Source organism: Arachis ipaensis, chromosome B09, assembly GCF_000816755.2.
Source record: "Arachis ipaensis cultivar K30076 chromosome B09, Araip1.1, whole genome shotgun sequence".
NCBI classification, from domain to species: domain Eukaryota; kingdom Viridiplantae; phylum Streptophyta; class Magnoliopsida; order Fabales; family Fabaceae; genus Arachis; species Arachis ipaensis.
The window spans coordinates 55,008,739-55,014,028 of NC_029793.2; the positions used below are offsets into that span (position 1 = coordinate 55,008,739).

General features: G+C 32.2%; 1 long non-coding RNA gene and 1 pseudogene across 1 annotated transcript; both read left to right on the forward strand.

Moving 5' to 3' along the window:
* Nucleotides 223-3,293, forward strand: LOC107616899 (annotated as a pseudogene).
* Nucleotides 3,323-4,499, forward strand: LOC110266261. Its single transcript, XR_002353386.1, has 3 exons — nt 3,323-3,629; nt 3,743-3,804; nt 4,000-4,499. It is a non-coding gene; the product is annotated as an uncharacterized LOC110266261 (long non-coding RNA).

The following is a 5,290-nucleotide window of genomic DNA, read 5'->3' on the forward strand; positions in this document are numbered from 1 at the left end:
CTAATTAGTGGATTTTTAGGATTTGATTAGATAAGGTTTAGTTAGATTTGTTTTTTTCTGATTTTAGTAATTTGTTTGATTTAAAATTTGTTGTTGAAACTTTTTTTCTCATGATTTTTCAATTTTTGGTGTTTCCTTTCACTGCACTATCTTTTTTTCTTTTGCTGCTGCTTCTTGGTGATAGTGATCCTTCTAAGAAAACACGATTATAGATTTTTCTTTCCCTGGTCAGGTGAGTAATGGCATGGCAGGTTTAATTCAGGCTTTGAAAGTAAAAAATTGTGCTGGAATTATGGGTTATGAAACAAGGATCTCATCTTTTGATAGGTTGTTGGTATTGAAGGGCATAATCCTAGTGGGCATTGCTTAGTTGCATCTAAATTGGTAGATTCTATACCACCTACCTCTGTTGCTGATGATAAGGATTTGAATCCAGCAAAGAAGCTAGCTATTGATAAAAGTCAACCAATTGATATTACTTCTAAAAAGACAGAGTTGCCCATGGTATTTACTCTACTTGTTTCTTAGTCATTGGCTCTGTTATAAAATTATATTATGCACTAGGTTCCATTTTTGGTATTTTGGTAAAATTTTATAGATTTTTACTATAGTTTCTTTTTTAACAATGACAAATTACTAACATCTTAATTAGCCATGCCAAAGTATGGTTATAAGGCAGTCATGTGAAGCAAAACCTTGTAGCTGTTTATTTACTTGCATTTTGACGCATATTATAGATTTTAAAAGATCTCATCTTCTTTTTAAAAATAATTTTGTGATAATATGAAGAATATTTCTGTTAATAATTTGTATTATACACATGATCTTGGTGCTTAACAGATTATTGCAGCAGGCCCTTTTACAACAATAGACAATTTATTTTTTGAGCCCCTTGTAGAATTTAGTGGCGAGATACCGAATTCTTTAGGAGGCCTCAAGAACCTGAATTATTTGTAAGTTACTTATATTACAGATTCTAACTGTTCAAAGTATTGTGTTTGATACTTCTTTCTATTCGGACTTATGAAATTTGGTTTCTTACTCCATTTAATGTGTTCTTGTTGGTGCTAGGCAGTTGAATAATAACAGGCTTCAGGACTGTGTCCTCAGTCTTTAAGCAACATAGAAGGTTTAACACTTGTGTAGGTCTTTGTAACCTTGGCATTAATGTTATCTTTTCCTTATAAAACTAATGATTTCTAGGTATAAAATTGAATACTAACTGTGATGAATTGAAAAATATATGTAGAGACCTCTCCTACAATAATCTGAGTGGTTCCTTGCCAAGAATACCAGCAAGAACATTAAAGTAAGATCATTTAGCGTTTCTAGTTAAATGTTGACTTTAGCTCTTTTATTGATGCATGAATAGATAAATGATATTAGCTTATACCTTTCAGTTTAGTGCTTCAAACAAATCAAGAGCTTGATCATGATGAAAAGCTAAGTTTCTGACATCAGATGGGTTCACCTGTGGCCAATTCTCCACCTAGTAGGTTTCTAAGCTATTGAATATCCTTAATGATGTTGGTATCTCTAGCTACCACCGCTTTGATTTACACTATTGATTGTTATTATTATTACCTTTATTATTTAAGCTTTTTGTACTTATTATTTTCGACTCCTCTGTTTCGGACTCACTCATCACTATCATTGTTGATTACTAGTGTCTGTGTGTGCTTAATTAACAGATAGGGTGATAGTCGTCTACAGAGATCAGAGGATCATTGGTGCAAACTGCAAAGTGATAGATGGCGAGGTCATTTAAAAAGTGCATGATGCTTTGTTGTACCGGCAAGATTTCCTCGGTATGCTACTTAATTATTATTACTCTTAAAATCTTGAACACGTTCTATTTTTCAGCTTCCAAAATCATACTATCATATCATATATTAGCTTCTGCATAATATATACTAGTTGATTGAAACAATAGTCCTTCTTGTGCTTAATAATGCTCTTATAGTACAATACAACTAACTAGGGTAGATTTCAACTAGTTTGCCTCTATATGTATATATGCCTAATTTACAATACTAATTGAACCTCTAAATTAAACCCACTATTGATATAATAAAGTTCAATTATTATTAAACTAAATATGTAATTATTTATGTTAGTCAGTCCCAACATTAAACTAAGTATGCAAACCTAGCATTCTACGTGTGCATGCAATTTAAATTATTTTGTATTATTCAATATATAGTAGGATTTTCTTTCAATTTATCATTTTATTAATATTCACATGGAAAGGTTAGCTAATTGCTGTAATCAAGTTTCTAATTTCTCAAGATATCCACAAGGAAAATGACAGGTTAGGAAGATTAGAATATGCAATTCTGCTACGCATACTTATTATATGGTATATACTTCTGATTTTATGTTTACATACCAATACCATCAGGTTATTGATTTCACTTTACACATTTTGACGTATTAACTTGGTTCTAATCTAACTTTAGGTTGATATATGGGAGCAAAGGATAGTGTTTGGATCTCGGGCAAAGAACCTTAAAGATCTAATGCTTGCAGAAGAAGCACCTACACCATTGCAATTCAGCAAAAAGAGATCACGCTCTGGTTCTTTAAAAATTGTTAAAAGGGATTCTTGCTCCATCAAATTGGTAAGACTAAGCTCCACTCCTGCCTCTTCCAATTTTAAACTTAAATCATTCTATTGGTGATACGTCCCTCAAATTGGGTTGCAATATGCCTTAAATATCTCATCGTCATGATATTGTATTGAAGCCAGAAATTGTCCATAGGAGGTCCAGCAGAAAAAATAGTATCTGCATTTCATTCGGTGCTCACTGAACAATCCATTTAAGATGCAGAGATGAGTAAATCCAAGTCTGCTATTCAACACATGAAAAATATGGAAAGCGATGTTGACATTGCGTGCTCTATTGGTAAGCATACAGCAGAACAGAGTAGCACCTTTAGCATGGAAGTTGGGATTTTATTATTGACTTTTATAAATTGTTTTAGCAAAGGATCCTAAGCGAAAGCCTTTGTCAAAGGAGTTACAGAAGGAAGAGAATACCTTGAAACAGTGCGTAGAGAAGCTTAAATTAGTTGAAGCAAATAGAGTTGTACTTGTCTCTCATTTAAAAGAAGCTTTGCATGAGCAGGTAAATTTTGATGCTGTTCAATGTACTTGATAGTTTTCTTTATGATTCATGCAGTTTTGTTCCTAACTGCGTCTTGTTGCTGTTGCTTGTGGATACTTGTACCAGGAAGCGGACCTTGATTATCAAGGTTACCAGGAAGTTTCTGTACCTTTATTATTTTGTTGAAAGCTTGTTATTATCCCCTTTCTTTGAAATTCTTACTTTTGATAATTCTTTTCAGTATGATTTTACCTGTTGCTATGCAAGGCATCTATTCTTGAGTCATACTCTTGACCTTTTCAATCTTAAAGAGTTTTCCTCTTTTTTCCTCCTGGTTTAAATTTAGATAAGCTGTGTTCTTTGGAGTCCTGTTTTCTAATTTGAATTTTAATCTACACATGCCAACTGTTTCTCTTTGGTAGATTCTAATCATGAAATTTCCAAGTTATTGCAGAGAGCAGGCTTCTAGTACATCTAGCAAAGCAGTGTCTGGTGACATGTCCAGTGATGAAAAAAAATCAGGTATGCAGTATGAGCAGTAATTGCTTTTCTCCTTATTATTTATTTAATAGTATCAAATAACTGTGGTATTGAAATTAGTCAATATTTAAAATATCTTTTGCCCATTCTTTCAGAGACAGATTTCTACTAGAGCTTTAATGCCCCCTCCTCGCCCCTCAAACAAGAAGCTGTCAAGGTGTAAATATATCAACCATTTTAAAATATCCCCATTTTAAAATGGTGAATCTTATGATAACTATGAACATGGTTATGACAACACTTAAAAAGTATAGTTTTTAACTTGCCCTTCCAGTTTTTTTCCCTCTTTCCATCATGAATATTTTGTTTGATTCGCTTTTGTAATAGTATGAAACTGCATAAACTCTTTCAGTGTCATCGTCTTCATTAATGGTGCGAATGGAGCAAGTCAGAAGAGAACGAGCCACCAATGATGGCAGCATGCGTTCAAGTCTGCTACCCATCTCACTGTGTTGCTTTGGAAGCTTAGATGCAATCTCATAAGCTGACATGCCTAACGAACTCTCTGCCTTTGATATGATCTCAAACAAGTTCATATCAATAGCAGCGTTCAAGATTGCAGGAAACACCTAAGCAAATGCGAACGAAGCAGCTTTGGTGAAAGCATCATCGTACTCCTCCTTGGTGGTTGAACTCATCATATTCATATATGCTACCTACTTTAATTATTAGTCTTTAATTAACCAACTCTAATTTAGTGTATGTAGTAGTCAGTAGTCCCTCATCATATATATATATATATATATATATATATATCATGCTAAGAGATTTCTTATTCCATAAGATTTGACTACATGCTCTTTTAATTAAATATTTATTTGTGATGAATTATAGTTGATGTATCAACACACTTTAATGTATGATTGTTACCTAATATTATAATTGATGTATTAATACACTTTGTTTATGTTTTGAATTATATTAACTTGCTTGTTTATAGTACTTTTCTTTTAGTTTGATAATACGATGAATTTGTTTATTTTTTGAAATATTATAAATATTCGAATATAAATTAGATAAAAATTTGTATTAAATTTATATTTATTTTGTATGAAAACAAGTTTATTTTGCAATTAGAAAAATAAAAAAATTTTATTTTATCTTACTGACGGATTTACAGACGGATTTTCTGTCTGTAATCAGAACGTGAGATGATTTTCCAAAGTTCAAATTACAGACGGAAAATCCGTCTGTAATTACAGACGGAAAATCCATCGGAAAGTTCGTCGCCTTTGGAAAATGGATAGAAAATTTACAGAGGAAAAATCCGTCGGTAACTGGTAAAAATCCATCTGTAATTTTTCGACGGAAAAAAATCCGTCGGTAAATAATTTCCGACGGGGCTTTTACAGAGGGACAAAATCTGTCGATAATTTCGTCAGTAACCAAAAATCCGTCTGTAATAAAGACCAAATCCGTCTATAAATCTGTCTGTATTAATCAATTTTCTAGTTGTGATTCGTTTTTTTTTTGTTAGCAGGAAATAAAGGAACACAGAAAATAATAAATACAAAAATCTATTTGGTTATGAAAAAAATTATAAAAATAGATGATTTGTATACATGTTTTGGTTTTTTCAGCAGAAGCAAAACTAAGCCACATAAATATTTGCCTTACTACTTTTTCATACTATCACTACCAAT